Source organism: Oncorhynchus gorbuscha, linkage group LG09 (assembly GCF_021184085.1).
Source record: "Oncorhynchus gorbuscha isolate QuinsamMale2020 ecotype Even-year linkage group LG09, OgorEven_v1.0, whole genome shotgun sequence".
NCBI lineage: Eukaryota > Metazoa > Chordata > Actinopteri > Salmoniformes > Salmonidae > Oncorhynchus > Oncorhynchus gorbuscha.
The window spans coordinates 75,144,883-75,164,721 of record NC_060181.1 but is presented as its reverse complement, the minus strand read 5'-3'; the positions used below and the strand labels follow the sequence as shown (position 1 = coordinate 75,164,721).

General features: G+C 43.7%; 1 protein-coding gene across 3 annotated transcripts in view; it reads left to right on the top strand.

Moving 5' to 3' along the window:
- The first annotated feature begins 17,184 nt into the window (after window positions 1-17,184).
- LOC124044066 (ecto-NOX disulfide-thiol exchanger 1-like) overlaps window positions 17,185-19,839 on the top strand; it is a 117,683-nt gene continuing 115,028 nt past the window's right edge. For 2 of the 3 annotated variants that reach the window (XM_046363441.1, XM_046363442.1), the window contains exon 1: window positions 17,186-17,603. The gene's annotated coding sequence lies outside the window, so the exon portion shown is untranslated. Of the gene's footprint in view, window positions 17,604-19,839 lie in introns of all 3 variants that reach the window. The other variant, XM_046363443.1, reaches the window with a different exon arrangement.

Below are 19,839 nucleotides of genomic sequence, written 5' to 3'. Positions count from 1 at the left end.
GGTGAGGGAGATAAAAGTCTCCAACTTCAGCGATTTTTGCAATTCGTTCCAGTCACAGGCAGCAGAGTACTGGAACGAAAGGCGGCCGAATGAGGTGTTGGCTTTAGGGATGATCAATGAGATACACCTGCTGGAGCGCGTGCTACGGATGGGTGTTGCCATCGTGACCAGTGAGCTGAGATAAGGAGGAGCTTTGCCTAGCATGGCCTTGTAGATGACCTGAAGCCAGTGGGTCTGGCGACGAATATGTAGCGAGGGCCAGCCGACTAGAGCATACAAGTCGCAGTGGTGGGTAGTATAAGGTGCTTTAGTGACAAAACGGATGGCACTGTGATAAACTGCATCCAGTTTGCTGAGTAGAGTTTTGGAAGCAATTTTGTAGATGACGTCGCCGAAGTCGAGGATCAGTAGGATAGTCAGTTTTACTAGGGTAAGCTTGGCAGCGTGAGTGAAGGAGGCTTTGTTGCAGAATAGAAAGCCGCTTCTTGATTTGATTTTCGATTGGAGATGTTTGATATGGGTTTGGAAGGAGAGTTTGCAGTCTAGCCAGACACCTAGGTACTTATAGGTGTCCACATATTCAAGGTCGGAACCATCTAGTGTGGTGATGCTAGTCGGGCATGCGGGTGCAGGCAGCGATCGGTTGAAAAGCATGCATTTGGTTTTACTAGTGTTTAAGAGCAGTTGGAGGCCACGGAAGGAGTGTTGTATGGCACTGAAGCTCGATTGGAGGCTAGATAGCACAGTGTCCAATGACGGGCCGAAAGTGTATACAATGGTGTCGTCTGCGTAGAGGTGGATCAGGGAATCGCCCGCAGCAAGAGCAACATCATTGATATATACAGAGAAAAGAGTCGGCCCGAGAATTGAACCCTGTGGCACTCCCATAGAGACTGCCAGAGGACCGGACAACATGCCCTCCGATTTGACACACTGAACTCTGTCTGCAAAGTAATTGGTGAACCAGGCAAGGCAGTCATCCGAAAAACCGAGGCTACTGAGTCTGCCGATAAGAATATGGTGATTGACAGAGTCGAAAGCCTTGGCAAGGTCGATGAAGACAGCTGCACAGTACTGTCTTTTATCGATGGCGGTTATGATGTCGTTTAGTACCTTGAGTGTGGCTGAGGTGCACCCGTGACCGGCTTGGAAACCAGATTGCATAGCGGAGAAGGTACGGTGGGTTTCGAGATGGTCAGTGACCTGTTTGTTGACTTGGCTTTTGAAGACCTTAGATAGGCAGGGCAGGATGGATATAGGTCTGTAACAGTTTGGGTCCAGGGTGTCTCCCCCTTTGAAGAGGGGGATGACTGCGGCAGCTTTCCAGTCCTTGGGGATCTCAGACGATATGAAAGAGAGGTTGAACAGGCTGGTAATAGGGGTTGCGACAATGGCGGCGGATAGTTTCAGAATGGCATAATGCGCAGACAGGGGTATGGTGGGGTGCGGGTATGGCGGAGGTAAGCCCAGGCACTGGGTGATGATGAGAGAGGTTTTATCTCTGGACATGCTGGTTGTAATGGGTGAGGTCACCGCATATGTTGAAGGTGGGACAAAGGAGGTATCAGGGGTATGAGGAGTGGGACTAGGGGCTCCATAGTGAACTAAAACAATGATAACTAACCTGAGCAACAGTATACAAGGCATATTGACATTTGAGAGAGACATACAGCGAGGCATACAGTAATCACAGGTGTTGAATTGGGAAAGCTAGCTAAAACAGTGGGTGAGACAACAGCTAATCAGCTAGCATAACAACAGCAGGTAAAATGGCATTGACTAGGCAACGGGGCCGACAGATAAAACAAACAAGCAGAATGGAGTACCGTGATTAATGGACAGTCCAGCGTGCATCAGCTATGTAGCCAAGTGATTAGAGTCCAGGGGCAGCGGTGGATGGGGCAGGGGGGCTGGGCTGGCGAGTGTTATCCAGGTTAAGAAAACTAACAATGACTAAGTAGCTTGTAGCTAGCTAGCTGGTAGCTAAATAGCTTGTAGCTAGCTAGCTGGTAGCTAAATAGCTTGTAGCTAGCTGGCTGGTTAGCTTCTGGAGGTTCTTGAGTCTGTTCTAAAAATAAAGATAATAGCGATTCCGTATCACATTGGGTGAGGCAGGTTTCCGGAAGGTATAAACAATTTTTTTTTAAATCGGGAAGAGATAGAAAGTACATATGGGCCATACAAACAAGACAACAGACAAGTACAGAAGGTGTGCTTAAGGGTGTGCTGTGTCAGGTGATTATGACTCAGCTCATCTATCTTCTCCAGGTCTCAATTGCAGGATGTCAAATGTAATCGAAAGGTAGTGTACAGGGCTGAATATGTATTTTAAAGAACTGATTTGGTCTCTGCTTGACACCAAAAAACACCCCATAATATCTGTCCCTCTGTCCTCCTTAAATTGTGGCAATGAGAAGTCCAGCAGACTTTTAGCGCTCCATAACTGGCTACATAACTATTGCAGCCCTGTGTGTGTAAAATGTATTAACAATTTTGATACCTTCTGGAAACAAAGCAAATTTTTTAAGGAGGATTGGATCCACCCAAATCATTTGGGTTCCTGGATCCTTTTACAGCATTATAAGGCTGCGTTGAGACAATGACTTATCAATGACCCAATCCCAGCTCAGTTAATCCCTATCATTGTGTCGCCGAGTTGTCGTAATGCTTCAGCAAATGTACATTATCCTAGTTTCATTGGTAGACAATGTAAGTAACCTATTTTATGTCCTTCTAACTGCCCTAAATGCCTCTGCTGATCCTACAGCTATTGTATGCTGTAATTATGTGCCTATGAACCAGAGTTATACTATTACCACTGAGGAGGTGTGCCCTAGTAGGAAGTCCACTGTGTGCAGCTCACCCTACACTAACATAAATAACATGAGCATGTCTACTTCTGCTAAGCATTCCAGTTAAGCAATGAAAACAATCAAGCATCCCAGAAAAGTGCTCAAAATAGCCAACGTTAACATGTATAGTTTAAGAAACAAGGTTTATGAAATCAATAACTTGCTAGTAACACATGACATTCATATTCTGAAAATATCTGAAATGTACTTATATAATACCTTTGATGATATAGGTGTAACAATACATGGTTATAACATCTACAGAAAATACAGAAATGCCAATGGTGGAGGTGTTGCTGTTTATATTCAGAACCCGATTCCTGCAAAGATTAGAAAAGATCTCATGTTAAATGCTGTTGATGTAATATGGCTACAGGTTCACCTGCCTCACCTAAAGTCCATTGTGATGGGAAGCTGCTATAGACCACCAAGTAGTAACAGTCAGTATCTGAATAACATGTGTGAAATGCTTGATAATGTACAGTGCATTCTGAAAGTATTCAGACCCCTTGACTTTTTCCACATTTTGTTACGTTACAACCTTATTCTAAAATTGATCAAATACATTTTTCCTTAGCAATCTACATAATCTACATACAATAATGTGAAAAGTTTTTTAAAACTATGCAAATGTATTAAAAATAAAAAAACAGAAATACCTAATTTACATAAGTATTCAGCCTCCTTGCTATGAGACTATGAGGCATCTATGAGGCATCCATCATTCTTAAATGGAAGATGTTTGGAACCACCAAGAGTCTTCCTAGAGCAGGCCGCCTGGCCAAACTAAGCAATCGGGGGAGAAGGGCCTCTTGGTCAAGGAGGTGACCAAGAACCTGATGGTCACACTGATGTAGCTCTAGAGTTCCTTTGTGGACAACCATCGCTGCAGCACTCTTTCGGTAGAGTGTCCAGACAGAATTAACTCAGTAAAAGGCACATGACAGCATGATTCTCTGGTCTGATGAAACCAAGATTGAACTCTCTGGCCTGAAAGCTCTGGAAACCTGGCACCATCCCTACAGTGAAGCACGGTGGTGGCAGCATCATGCTGTGGGATGTTTTTCAGCGGCAGGGACTGGGAGACTAGTCAAGTTCGAGGCAAAGATGAACGGAGAAAAGTACATTGAGATCCTTGATGAAAACCTACTCCAGCTCAGGACCTCAGACTGGGGTGATGGCTCACCTTCCAATAGGACAATGACCCTAAGCACACAGCCAAGACAATGCAGGAGTGGTTTCGGGACAAGTATCTGAATGTACTTGAGTGGCCCAGCCAGAGCCCGGACTTGAACCCGATTGAACATCTCTGGAGAGACCTGAAAATAGCTGTACAGCAACGCTCCCCATCCAACCGGACAGACCTTGAGAGGATCTGCGGAGAAGAATTGGGGAAACTCCCCAAATACAGGTGTGCCAAGCTTGTAGCGTCATACCTAAGAATAATCGATGCTGTAATCGCTGCCAAAGGTGCTTCACCAAAGTACTGAGTAAAGGCTCTGAATACTTACGTAAATGGGAGATTTTATAAATTAGCAAAAATGTCTAAAAACCTATTTTTGCTTTGTCATTGTGGGGGATTGTTGTTAGATTGAGGGGGAAAAAACTATTGAATCCATTTTAGAATAAGGCTGTAACGTAACAATATGTGGAAAAAATCTAGGGGTTTGAATACTTTCCAAAGGCACTGTATGTGATATCAACAGAGTGGTATAGTTTTTGGGTGATTTAAATATTGACTGGCTTTCATTAAGCTGCCCACTCAAGAAAAAGCTTCAAACTGTAACCAGTGCCTGCAACCTGGTTCTGTAACGGCGTTCGTCTGTTGAAGGAGAAGAGGACCAAAATGCAGCGTGGTGGTTACTCATGTTCTTTAATGAAGAAAAGGGATACATGAAATAACTTATAAATATTACAAAACAACAAACGGAACGTGAAAACCTATACAGCCTGTCTTGTGAAATAACTAACACAGAGACAGGAACAATCACCCACAAAATACACAGTGAAACCCAGGCTACCCCACTCCATAAATGTCGTAGTTCCTCCCCCTCGCGTCCTGGGATAATCCACCCTCGCCGCCGACCATGGCCTAATAGTCCTCACCCAGAACCCCACTGGACTGAGGGGCAGCTCTGGACTGAGGGGAAGCCCGGGACTGAGGGGAAGCCCGGGACTGAGGGGAAGCCCAGTAGTGAGGGGAAGCCCAGTACTGAGAGGAAGCCCAGTACTGAGATGAAGCTCATGCAGGTAGTTGGCTCCGGCAGATCCTGGCTGGCTGGCGGATCTGGAAGAGTCTGGTTGACTGGCAGATCTGGAAGATCATGGCTGACTGGCGGATCTAGCTGCTCTGGCTGCTCCATGCAGACTGACATCTCTGGCTGCTCCATGCAGATTGGCAGCTCTGGCTGCTCCATGCAGACTGGCAGCTCTGGCTGCTCCATGCAGACTGGCAGCTCTGGCTGCTCCATGCAGACTGACAGCTCAGGCTGCTCCATGCAGACTGACAGCTCTGGCTGCTCCATGCAGACTGGCAACTCTGGCTGCTCCATGCAGACTGGCAGCTCTGGCTGCTCCATGCAGACTGGCAGCTCTGGCTGCTCCATGCAGACTGGCAGCTCAGGCTGCTCCATGCAGACTGACAGCTCTGGCTGCTCCATGCAGACTGGCAGCTCTGGCTGCTCCATGCAGACTGGCAGCTCTGGCTGCTCCATGCAGACTGGCAGCTCAGGCTGCTCCGAACAGGCAGGAGGCTCCGGCAGCGCAGGAGAGGAGGAAGGCTCTGGAAGCGCTGAACAGGCGGGAGACTCCGACAGCGCAGGAGAGGAGGAAAACGCTGGCTGCGCTGAACAGGCGGGAGGCTCCGACAGCGCTAGAGAGAAGGATGGCTCTGGCTGTGCTGAACAGGCGAGGCGCACTGAAGGCCTGGTGTGTGGTGCTGGTACTGGATCGAGGACACGCCCAGGAAGCCTGGTGCGGGGAGCTGCTACCGGAGGACTGGTGTGTGGAGGTGGCTCTGGGTAGACCGGACCGTGCAGGCACACTGGAGCTCTTGAGCACCGAGCCTGCCCAACCTTACCTGGCTCGATTCCCACTCTAGCCCGGCCAATACGAAGAGCTGGTATGAACCGCACCGGGCTATGCACCCGCACTGGAAACACCGTGCACTCCATAGCATAACACGGTGCCTGCCCGGTCTCTCTAGCCCCCCGGTAAGCACAGGGAGTTTGCGCAGGTCTCCTACCTGGCATAGCCATACTCCCTGTATGCCACCCCCCAATACATTTTTGGGGCTGACTCTCAGGCTTCCATCCGCGTCGCCGTGCTGCCTCCTCATACCAGCGCCTCTCCGCTTTCCCCGCCTCCAGTTCTTCCTTTGGGCGGAGATATTCTCCAGGCTAAGCCCAGGGTCCTTTTCCGTCCAATATCTCCTCCCAAGTCCAGAAGTCCTTTGATCGCTGCTCCTCACTATTAACAGGGGGAGTTGGCTCAGGTCTGAACCCTGACTCTGCCACACTCTCCCTTAGCCCCCCCCCAATACATTTTTGGGGGTGACTTTCGGGTTTCTATCTGCGCCGCTGTGTTTTCCTCTTCGACTCCATTCTCTTATAGCCCTCTTCGCACTGCTCCAGCGAATCACAGGCGGGCTCCGGCACTCTCTCTGGGTCGACCGCCCACCTGTCTATTTCCTCCCAAGTCGTATACTCTATACTCCTGCTGTACATAACGTCCTCCCATGTCCTTTCCTCCTTTCGCTGCTCCTGCTGTCGCTGCCTGTTACCACGCCGCTCGGTCCGGGTGTGGTGGGTGATTCTGTAACGGCGTTCGTCTGTTGAAGGAGAAGCGGACCAAAATGCAGCGTGGTGGTTACTCATGTTCTTTAATGAAGAAAAGGGATACATGAAATAACTTATAAATATTACAAAACAACAAACGGAACGTGAAAACCTATACAGCCTGTCTGGTGAATTAACTAACACAGAAACAGGAACAATCACCCACAAAATACACAGTGAAACCCAGGCTACCTAAATATGGTTCCCAATCAGAGACAATGAGAATCACCTGACTCTGATTGAAAACCGCCTCAGGCAGCCAAGCCTATGCTAGACACACCCCTAATCAGCCACAATCCCAATGCCTACAAAAAATACCAATACGACAACACAATAAACCCATGTCACACCCTGGCCTGAACAAATAATTAAAGAAAACACAAAATACTAAGACAAAGGCGAGACAGGTTCAGGTTATTAGTCAACCTACCAGTGTAGTTACAAACAGCACAGGAATGAAATCATGTTGATCACATCTTTACTAATGCTGCAGAAATGTGCTTTAATGTAGTATCCAATTCCATTGGTTGTAGCGATCACAATATAGAACACATATCTAGGAATACCAAAGTTCTAAAGGCTGGGCCTAGTATATTGTATAAGAGGTCATACAATACGTTTTGTAGTGATTCATATGTTGTTGATGTAAAGAATGTTTTTGGGTCGGTGGTGTGTAATGAGGAGCAACCAGACACTGCACGTAACACATGATGTGGAATGGAAAATTTGTATGGTGGAGAGGGATGAGGCAAAAGGAATTTAAAAGTCACATAAATCATGTGACTAAACTGGATGAAAGAAGAAGAAACTATACTATGAAACAAACATAAATGATATAAATAATGGTAGTAAAAAGCTTTGGAACATCTTATATTAAATTCTGGGCATAAAGGCAAACTCAGCTCAGTCATTAATTGAATCAGATGGCTCATCCATTACGAACCCACTGATATTGGCAATTACTTTAAGGATTTTTTCATTGGCAAGATTAGCAAATTTAGGCATGAAATACAAGTAACAAACGCTGACACCACACATCCAAGTATAACTGATCAAATTATGAAAGACAAGCATTGTAATTTTGAATTCCGTAAAGTGAGTGTGGAAGAGGTGGGAAAATTATTGTTGTCTATCAACAATGACAAGCCACTGGGGTCTTACAACTTTGATAGAAAAATACTTAGTATAATAGGGGATGATATTGCCACTCTTATTTTCCATATCTTCAATGGCAAATAAGAAAGTGTGTGCCCTAAGGCCTGGAAGGAAGAAAAAGTAGCCACCAATCAGCCTGTTACCAACCCTTAGTAAACCTTTGGGAAAAATGGTGTTTGACCAGCTACAATGCTATTTTACTGTAAACAAATTGACAATAGACTTTCAGCATGATTATAGGAAAGGACATTTAACAAGCATGGCAGTTGACTTCAGTTCAGCTTTTGACATTATCGAGCATAGCCTGCTGATGGAAAAACGTATGTATTAGGGCTTACACCTACTGCTATATTGTGGATAAAGAGTCACCTGTCTAACAGAACACAGAGTGTGTTATTTAATGGAAGCCTCTCCAACATAATCCAAGTAGAATCAGGAATTCCCCAGGCAGTTGTCTAGGTCCCTTACATGTTTTCAATATTTACTAATGACATGCCACTGGCTTTGAGTAAAGTCACTGTGTCTATGTATGTGGATGACTCAACACTATATACTTCAGCTACTACAGCGAGTGAATCACTGTGACACTTAACAAAGAGCTGAAGTTAGTTTCAGAATGGGTGGCAAGGAATAAGTTAATCCTAAATATTGAAAAAACTAAAAGCATTGTATTTCGGACAAATCATCCACTAACCCCCAAAACTCAACTAAAACTTGTAATAAAGAATGTTTAAATTGAGCAAGTTGAGGTGACTGAACTGCCTGGAGTAACCCTGGATTGTAAACTGTCATGGTCAAAACATGTTGATACAACAGTAGCTAAGATGGGGAGAAGTCTGTCCATAATAAAGCGCTTATCTGCCATTTTAACAACACTATCAATCAGGCAGGTCCTACAGGCCCTAGTTTTGTCAGACCTGGACTACTGTTCAGTCGTGTGGTCAGGTGCCACAAAGAGGGACATCGGAAAATTACAATTGGTTTATAACAGGGCAGCATGGCCAGCCCTTAAATGTACACGGAGATCTAACATTAATAATATGCATGTAAATCTCTAATTGCTGGATTATTTTGTCTAGATTAATGACAAAAAATGACAATTCAATCTATTTCAATCCCACTTTATAACACAACAATATGTGAAAAAAGTTGAAGAGGGTGTAGACTTTCTATAGGCACTGTATGTATCTAGCTTATGTAATTACATCTAGCTTATATCTTAGCTCATGTATTTGTATTTTAGCCAATTCTTCTGTATCTTCGTTTTTTTCCTCCCATTTCTAATTGTGGCAGCAGATTTAGTTAAATGAAAATGTGTGGCTCCATCTAACGTCTGCTTCCAACTCACACCCTCAAACACCTAGATCCCCTGAACGCAGCTCACTCTCCAGATCCCAATCACCTGAATTCTAATCACCTGTTCACACACCTGTATGTCATTATCACACACCATTTAGTTCAGTTCTTTGCACCCCATCACTGTGAGGTATTGTTTGTTTTGTGACACATGTCTTTCTGAGCTCTGGGTTTCCTGTGATTTACTCCTCCTGTGTATAATAGTTTTTGCCTGCCTCACTAACGACGTCTTTTGCGTATTCCCTGCCTGTACCTTAGCCTGTACCTTAGCCTATACCCTGCCTGTACCTTAGCCTATACCCTGCCTGTACCTTAGCCTGTACCTTAGCCTATACCTTAGCCTATACCCTGCCTGTACCTTAGCCTATACCCTGCCTGTACCTTAGCCTATACCTTAGCCTATACCCTGCCTGTACCTTAGCCTATACCCTGCCTGTACCTTAGCCTATACCCTGCCTGTACCTTAGCCTATACCCTGCCTGTACCTTAGCCTATACCCTGCCTGTACCTTAGCCTATACCCTGCCTGTACCTTAGCCTATACCCTGCCTGTACCTTAGCCTATACCCTGCCTGTACCTTAGCCTATTCCCTGCCCGTACCTTAGCCTATACCCTGCCTGTACCTTAGCCTATACCCTGTCTGTACCTTAGCCTATACCCTGCCTGTACCTTAGCCTATACCCTGCCTATACCTTAGCCTATACCCTGCCTGTACCTTAGCCTATACCCTGCCTGTACCTTACCCTATACCCTGCCTGTACCTTAGCCTATACCCTGCCTGTACCTTAGCCTATTCGCTGCCTGTACCTTAGCCTATTCCCTGCCTGTGCCTTAGCCTATTCCCTGCCTGTACCTTAGCCTATTCCCTGCCTGTACCTTAGCCTATTCCCTGCCTGTACCTTAGCCTATTCCCGCCTGTACCCTAGCCTATTCCCTGCCTGTACCTTAGCCTATTCCCCGCCTGTACCTTAGCCTATTCTCTGCCTGTACCTTAGCCTATTCCCTGCCTGTGCCTTAGCCTAACAAATTTCCTGTTATCTACCTATTGCCTGATCTCCTGGATGACGTTACTAGTCTTTTCCTTGCCTGTATTGTTGCCTTTTTGGACCCCCTGTGTATGACCTTCTGCCTGCCCCTGGACCTAGCTACCTCCTCCTGTGGTCCTTTAAAATAAACACCTGCTGCGCCCTGCGCTTGAAACCAGTGCTCTGTCTCACCTCCTGTTCACTACACCATCCCTACGTCATAGATGACTTGGCTGTGGTATGAGAGTGTGTGTTGGTCCACAGGCCCAGTTGAAAAATAAAAGGAGAGCCTCACACTCTAGGAGCTCAGATTCAATCATTTAATAACCAACATTTTGAGGGACAATCTGTCTTCATCAGGGTATAATGACAAACACTGCGTGTCACTAGTTTATATAGTGTCAAAGGAAACACACAGGTGTCTGTAATCATGGATAGATTTGGCTTGATTCCATTGGTTGATTTCTATATAAATAGAACATATAAAAAGCATGAATGAATAACATACGATCATAGATACCATTTGGCTACACAGGCCTATAAATATTTACAATGGATAGTAGAATCACAGTAATCACAAGAATGGCTTCAGATCAAAGTCTACGTTGAGAGTGAAGGGAGCAAGAGTCTGTAAATTAAAGATCCAGGCAGCCTCTCGTTTTAACAATACATTGTCAAGGTCACCCCCTCACACAGGGTGATGTGTTCGGTGCCGAAATAGCGAAGGGACGAAATAGAGTGGTTCACTTCCATAAAGTGGGCCGCAGGTCCAGGACTGGGCTGATGCATATCTCTGAGCCACAGTTATTATGAAGAACCCAGGGTCAGGTGTTGTTGTACTGTTTGTGCATGTGTGAGCGATGGATGTAGCCAGCTGACAGCGTCATTTTGTGTAGAGATTGTGTGTGCTTGCATTTATGTGTGTGTGTGTGTGCGCGCCTGTACGAGTGTGAGAAATAGAGGAAGCTAGCTGACAGCTCGCTCTCCTGAGAGCATCTCTCTCCTTGCTCTCTTCCAGCCCCTCCCCCAGTCTCCTGTGTAACGACATTGAATAGGTACAATAAGATACAATGAGATCCTCAATGGAATGACGGTGTGCATGAAGGTGTCAGATTAGATTAGAGAGTTTAATAGTCACATGTACAGGGTTGCAGATGTAATTACAAGGTACAGTGATGCAGGACACTGCAGGACAAACTGAAATAAAACAAAACAAATCAAATCAAATATAAATAGATAAGAATACAAATATAAATAATAATATAAACATATTAACAACTGTGTCCATTGGATGTCCATAAATGTCCATTGGAGTGGGGGCATGTTTAAATGTCCATAGCTGGAGTAGCATGGGGGGATGGGGTAGGAAGACTGGGGAAGCAGGTGGCGGGACAAGGGGATTAGGTAGTTGACTAGTGGTGGCTATTCAGCATGATAATGTCCATTGGGGTGGGGGCAGGAAGTTCGGGGAGGCCGGGGGAAGGCAGGGGGAGTAGGTAGCTGACTAGTGGTGGTTGTTCAGCAGACTGATGGTCTGGGGGTAGAAGCTATTGGCCAGTTTTACAGTCTTTTGCCATGATGCTCCTATACTGCCTACATCTGACTGATGGAAACAGGGAGAACAGGCCATGGCACAGGCGGCTGAGTTTCCTGATGATCTTGGCCTTTCTGTGACACCTGGTGTTGTAGGTGTCCTGGAGGGCAGTGTACCCAATGGTGCGTTCGGCTGAGCGTACCACCCTCTGTAGGGCCTTTCGGTCCGCGGTGGTGGAGTTGCCGTATCAGGCTGTGATGCAACCCAACAGTATGCTCTCGATGGTGCTCCTGTAAGAACACTGTGAGGGCTCTCGTGGGACAGGCCGAATTTCTTCAGCATCCTGAAGTTGAAGAGTCGCTGTCATGCCTTCTTCACCACAGTGTCCAGTAGAGGGTGTGTGTGTGTGTGTGTGTTTGTGTATGCACACATAGACATGCAAAGACTTGTGCAGATGGATTTGTATGAGTGTGCGTGCATATAGGAGCGTGTGCACAAGTGTATGAGTGTATTACATGTTATTTGATGTGTATTTAGAGTGCATACATGTTGTGTGTAAGTATGTACAGAAATTAAATGAATTTTAAAAAATCAATATGGAAACAACAAAAGAGAACAGAAACATAACACAATGAAACAAAACAAAAACACTAACAGCTGCAAAGTCTGTTATGTCTCTCTGGTTGTGGCACAGGGTGACACATTTAGCTGCTGCTCCTCTCCGAGCAGGATGGGGGGTTTATGTACATCAGCGATCTGTTTAAATTTGGTATATATTTTTAGAAAGAATGGGTTGTATGTTTCCATTATGTTATCATACTGTGGGTTGGAACACCGGAAGTGCATCTCAGTTTCTATTTGGTGTTGTCACGTTCTGACCTTAGTTCTTTTGTTATGTCTTTGCTTTGGTCAGGGCGTGAGTTGGGGTGGGTGGTCTATGTGCATTTTTCTATGTTGTGTTTTGCTTTTGTCCTGGTATGGTTCTCAATCAGAGGCAGGTGTCATTAGTTGTCTCTGATTGAGAATCATACTTAGGTAGCCTTTTCCCACCTGTGTTTCATGGGTGATTGTTTTCTATCTTTGTGTATGTCACCAGACAGGACTGTTTTGTTTCATTCTCTTTGTTTTAGTGTTCTGTGTTTAATAAATTCATCAAGAACAGGTACCACGCTGCGCATTGGTCCTCCGATCCTTCATACTCCTCAGACGAGTATGACGAACATTACAGGTGTAAATCCAAATAGACCCCTTTCTGTGTTTGCAAACATTGTTGCACGAGGGCGATGCACACAAGTTGGTGGCAGAACATGGGGAGTTCTTATAGCACACCAGCAACAAACCCCATCTATTTACATGTTGGTTATGAGTGGATTATAATTGGATTTTGAAACGTTTGAATATCCTGCTTAACATAATATTTGTGTCACTTGAACTTGAACACTTGAACTTCAACCAGTAAAAAGGCTCTTCAGCTATATTTTGGTTCAAGCTATATCAATGAGCGTTAGCATTCTAGCTAACAACTTCAAGCTATATCAATGAGCGTTAGCATTCTAGCTAACAACTTCAAGCTATATCAATGAGCGTTAGCATTCTAGCTAACAACTGCTGCATCCAAAATAGTTATTTTGCTAAGATCACAACAAAATATAACCTCAGTGACTGTTCAAGCAATAATCAAAACATCATTGTAAGAGTTAAGAAACCCCAAAAGTTATTTTGTTTAGAAGTAATACAAATGTGAATCAAGGCTAAGTTGAATGGGCGCAAATGGTGATGGTTTTCTTACTGCTGCCAAGAATCGTGCGCATCTGTATGTAATAATATAATAATAATAATAATATATGCCATTTAGCAGACGCTTTTATCCAAAGCGACTTACAGTCATGTGTGCATACATTCTACGTATGGGTGGTCCCGGGGATCGAACCCACTACCCTGGCATTACAAGTGCCATGCTCTACCAACTGAGCTACAGAAGGACGGTGTCAGTGTGTCTGTCGTGTACTGGAAAAGGATCTATACCTACATATTCTCTGATGTCTTGGCACCCAAGATTTACCATGTCTTCCTCTTTTAATTTCCAGACTGTATTCTGAGAGGGTTTTTCTTCCTTTTACATCATGGAGGCTAAAATATTCTGCCAATGTACATTTTCAATTTAGGGAGAGATAATCAAGTTTAGTTTGTAATTTAATTTGAATTTTTCAATTTTCATTGTAGTTGTTTTTCAATTTGAGGTAAATTGGTATGATTTTGGTTTTTATAAATGAACCTTTTTTTTGATTGATCCTTAGTTTCAATGTTCTTAGTGAGCTGCAGAGCAAGCTGACCTAGGGGATCATCCTCTTGGGAGAAGTGGTTAATCAGAGTTCTCTCTCTCTCTCTCTCTCTCTCTCTCTCTCTCTCTCTCTCTCTCTCTCTCTCTCTCTCTCTCTCTCTCTCTCTCTCTCTCTCTCTCTCTCTCTCTCTCTCTCTCTCTCTCTCTCTCTCCCCCCACCCTTGGTGGATGTGTCTAATGTTACAGTTGATTTACGGCTAGTAATTTAAGACGCCATTCTTAGTGCACTGATTAAAGGAAAGAAGGGAGTGTCATTTTGTTAGCCACAAATGGACAAACAGACAAACACATTGATGAACAGAAAACCACAACAATGAGCAATATGAAACAAGAGTTTGAAACAATATCAACAACACTGTTCTGCTCTATGGTTGGGGTTTGTAGAACGTACTATCCACATACAACCTTATATTAGGTTCACACCACTGCTGGAAATAAAGAAGTGTTTTCCTACTGACCAAATAGCACATTTTACTGGACATGTGAAAGCTACTCTCAAAGCTACCACCAGGTGGGGCAAGTCATCAGATAATATTTTCACATTTAGCAGGTGGCTGTAATTAATTCAATAGAATGTATTTATTTATCTATTATCTGTCATGATATAAAACATCCTAAGCAGAGTCAATGGAATGTTTGAATGAAGATTTCATCCACATTAAACTAATTACATTACCTGCTGTGCCATTTTACCTTGTAATATCCTGCAGACACAGATTCTATAGCTACAGTACCCTGTGGTGTGTGTGTGTGTTTGTGTGTGTGTGTGTGTGTGTGCAAATGTCCTCTAGGGATCATGCCGGAGGGACAGTTATCTGTAATGTCAAGGCTACTGGAGGTATGGAGGAATCTATTTACTGTTTTCCTCATTCATAGGTATTACATCATGTTTCATGTATTTTCCATTAGACTTTAATGTTAGAGTTGGTTATTATATTGCAGAACTGATGTGATATGCCTTTGCATTTTCAGGTATTGAGTCATTTCAGTTACAGAATCAATGTAAGTGAACTTTTCTAAACAGAAATACAAATGGACTTAAATTGTTTGAGGTCAAATGGAAGACTAGACATTGTCATCCCAAATCTTCTTCCTTCTGACTGAACTTACCCCCCCCCCCCCAATAGTATGTAGGAAACAAGCACTGACCTACAAATTAAACCATTGTTTTGACCTAGAAATTAAACCAAGACAGTAACTGAAAGGTCGCTGGTTCAAATCCCCGAGGTCACTACATGAACAATCTGACAATGTGCCCCTGAGCAAGCCACTTAACATACAGTTGAAGTCGGAAGTTTACATACACCTTAGCCAAATACATTCAAACTCAGTTTTTCACAATTCCTGACATTAAATTCTAGTAAAAAATACCCTGTTTTGGGTCAATTAGGATCACCACTTCATTTTAAGAAAGAATGTGAAATGTCAGAATAATAGTAGAGAGAATGGTTTATTTCAGCTTTTATTTCTTTCATCACATTCCCAGTGGGTCAGAAGTTTATATACACTCAATAAGTATTTGGTAGCATTGCCTTTACATTGTTTAACTTGAGTCAAATGTTTCGGGCAGCCTTCCACAAGCTTCCCACAATAAGTTGGGAGAATTTTGTCCCATTCCTCCTGACAGAGATGGTGTAACTGAATCAGGTTTGTAGACCTCACACACGCTTTTTCAGTTCTGCCCACAAATTTTCTATGGGTTTGAGGTCAGGGCTTTGTGATGGCCACTCCAATACCTTTACTTTATTGTCCTTAAGCCATTTTGCCACAACTTCGGAAGTATGCTTGGGGTCATTGTCCATTTGGAAGACCCATTTGCGACCAAGCTTCAACTTCCTGACTGATGTCTTGAGATGTTGCTTCAATATATCCACATAATCTTCCTCCCTCATGATGTCATCTATGTTGTGAAGTGCACCAGTCCCTCCTGCAGCAAAGCACCCCCACAACCTGATGCTTCCACCCCTGTTCTTCACGGTTGGGTCGATGCACTTCGGATTGCAAGCCTCCCCCTTTTTCCTCCAAACATAACAATGGTCATTATGGACAAACAGTTCTATTTTTGTTTCATCAGACCAGAGGACATTTCCCCAAAAAGTACGATCTTTGTCCACATGTGCAGTTTCAAACCATAGTCTGACTTTTTTTCTGGTGGTTTTGGAGCAGTGGCTTCTTCCTTGCTGAGCGGCCTTTCAGGTTATGTTGATATAGGACTCGTTTTACTGTGGATATAGATACTTTTGTACCTGTTTCCTCCAGCATCTTCACAAGGTCCTTTGCTGTTGTTTTGGGATTGATTTCCACTTTTCGCAACAGTACGTTCATCTCTAGGAGACAGAACGCGTCTCCTTCCTGAGCGGTATGACGGCTGCGTGGTCCCATGGTGTTTATACTTGCGTACTATTGTTTGCACAGATGAACGTGGTACCTTCAGGCATTTGGAAATTGCTCCCAAGGATGAACGAGACTTGTGGAGGTCTACAAAATATTTTCTGAGGTCTTGGCTGATTTCTTTTGATTTTCCTAAAGAGGCACTGAGTTTGAAGGTAGGTCTTGAAATACATCCACAGGTACACTTCCAATTGACGCCTATGATGTCAACTAGCCTATCAGAAGCTTCTAAAGCCATGACATCATTTTCTGGAATTTTCCAAGCTGTTTAAAGGCACAGTCAACTTAGTGTATGTAAACTTCTGACCCACTGGAATTGTGATGCAGTGGATATAAGTGAAATAATCTGTCTGTAAACAATTGTTGGAAAAATGACTTGTGTCATGCACAAAGTAGATGTCCTAACCGACTTGCCAAAACTATAGTTTCTTAACAAGAAATTTGTGGAGTGGTCGAAAAACGAGTTATAATGACTCCAACCAAAGTGTATGTAAACTTCAGACTTCAACTGTAATTGCTCCTGTTAATCGCTCTGGATAAGAGCGTCTGCTAAATTATTTAAAAGAACATGTTTAAACCAATGCAAATAATGATGTAAATATGTCATTGTGTAGAGGGATCTAAGTCTCCACCAGCCAGATAAGCGTCGGTAGGACTATTATCTAATGATGATAAACACAGATCGCACTGTAAAGCATCTGATGGGAAGCCCCAGGAAGAAGATCAATTATCTGCAGCTATCTGTTATACCTTATATACGTTATGCATCATCTATCCGACTGACTTTGTTAAGCCAAGCGACCGCAGCTTTCCTTCCCCTTTCTGTTTTCAGGCTGTAAACCCATTTCCCGCAACTGAAAACGTCCTTGCTAGTTTCAGAGGCAGTCAACCCGCCTGTCGAGTCTTGCACAGCGAACCGTAGATGGCGCGCGCCCAACTCGGTGTTTTTATTCGGTGGACAGGAGGAAACAGGGGCTCGCAGGGTGTCCCCACCACTCCTCCGTGAGATGCGCCAAAGAGCTCACGGGAAGAGAGAGAGAGAGAGAGAAGAGGGTTGACAGTGGCGTCGCATCGGTCATTCTTCTACTCCAGAATCCCTGAAAACTTAAAACGGTAAGGAACAGGCTGGTTTCCTCGTGAAATTCCCTTGTTTTTATGCGCGGCGATTTCTGTTTCTGACATTGTGTGATTGTGCTACATATGCATTGCTTGCTGTTTGTGATTTCATGCTGGGTTTCTGTACAGCACTTTGTGACACCAGCTGATGTAAAAGGGCTTCATAAATACATTTGATTTGATTTGGTATGCAGACTATCCAACGAGAGGTTTCGCTGCTGGTAATCCCTCTTCAATTGAAGGCAGCGGTGTCACCTCTTATCCCCATCACTACATGGCTACTACCATTAATAACCTATTGAGATATTAATAGCTGGACATGCTAGATGTGGTGTAGTTATGTATTGAAATAAACGGATAGAGAGAGATAATGCATGGAGCACCCTAATAGAATGCTGCCATATCAGACATGTTGAATGTTTCCATTTATTCCAGGCTATGTATTTGTTGATTGAAAACGTATATATATTTTGTTATTGATTTAGAGACGTGAATATTGTTCTATTCAGTTAGCTTATATAAAATACAGACTTGATAAAGGGCACGCAAGTTGATGGAAACACAAGCATCAATGCCTAATGGCCTACTATTCAACGTAGACCCATTTCAAACGGCATTGATTTACAAATAAGTTAGTTGCCTCTGTTTAGGTCAAAACCCCTATTCTGAATAGGCTACTTCAGTTTTCAAAAACAGGAAGATAGAAAATTGTTTGCTAAATGTCGGGTCTTTCTGGGTTTAAATCAGCCTCTATTTCCAGTTCGCATATAGTATTTGTTTATCAATGAGTGAATAGCTTGGCTACTTGAGAATGGCGTCCTTGAGAGAAAGTGGATGTTAAAGTGAATACTGGCAGTCAGCGATGCTTTGCTCTGCTGCGGTGATGGTGAGTCAAACACAACAGCTCGCTGCCTGGCGGATGCGCTTGATCATACGTCACCTGGGCAACCGATTCAGCACCACGGAGAGTGGAGAGATGGTGGTGGGGGGGGGGGATCCTTGGGAGAACATTACTGTGGTTAGATTGGTGACACTCATAGTGCTGTATGATGGCTAAATGTAGTGAATATAACTCAGCATTAATTATACAAATTCTCATTTGCGTAATGGAACCTCTGCTAAGAGCCTTATGTAAGTAACATCTTATTCCATATCTGTAGTTAGCCCCACTGTAGCTATGTGTGTCTGTTTGATTATGCAAGATAACATGAGTCCTCTACAGATTCTATTATGTTAGGTGTGGCATCTAATGAAGACAATTAGCATGAAGCCCGTGTATCTGATAACGAAGGACTGATGGAAAGGTGTGAGCTTGAGTCTATATTATATATTATTAGATATAGACAAGCTGTTGAATAGAAAAACACATTTTCCACTGAGAAATACAGTAGAGGGAGAGTGTAGGGTCTAGTGGTTGAGCTAGTCTTAATTGAAAAAGGAAATTAAAATGTCCGTCTAATAATTGAAGTGTTGCAGGCTGCAATATGGCTGTGAACAGCTTAAATTATATTTATTAAAGAAAATGCAATGTTTGATGACCGAGTCATTTCAGGTTTTATTATTATTATTGCGATATGTTTAAATAGATGTGTGAATTATGAAAGCAGAGAAGGTCCTTTCAGTGAGCCATCAAACATCCTCTACTGAAGGTCTGTGAGTGATGCTACATTAACGTGATTCAGACAACTAAATATTTACTCACAGATTGGAAGAGAGAGAGAGAAAGGAGGAGAGAGGGAACGAAGAGAGAAGAAACAGGGATTTATTTAACACCATAACAGCCATATTTCCCAGGGGGCATTGTTTTTTGGGGGGAAACATATAAGTTCAGAGAACAGAATTGAAGTCTGTAAACAACAGCTTCAACCCTTAAAACAATCACCACTGAGCAGAAAGAGAGAGATAGAGAGAGATGGGAAGAGAGACTGAGGGAGTAGAAAGGGAGATTGTTGTGTCATTTTTTTTACATTCACACCTCTCTTTATTGAATGAGTATAGTGACTGTACCATGCTGTATTTATGGTATAATATAAAACCCACCATGGAGTTAACAGGATTACACTGCCGTTCATGTTGTACACACAAACACAGCTCTGCCTCTACTGACCCCACACCGCTCCTCACACACACAACCACTGGCACTGATTACTGTGGCATTTACTGATGAGCTGTTACATTATAGCCTGGTTCTGCCCCTTTAAATTGGTTCAATACATAATCAAGTCTACAAGTA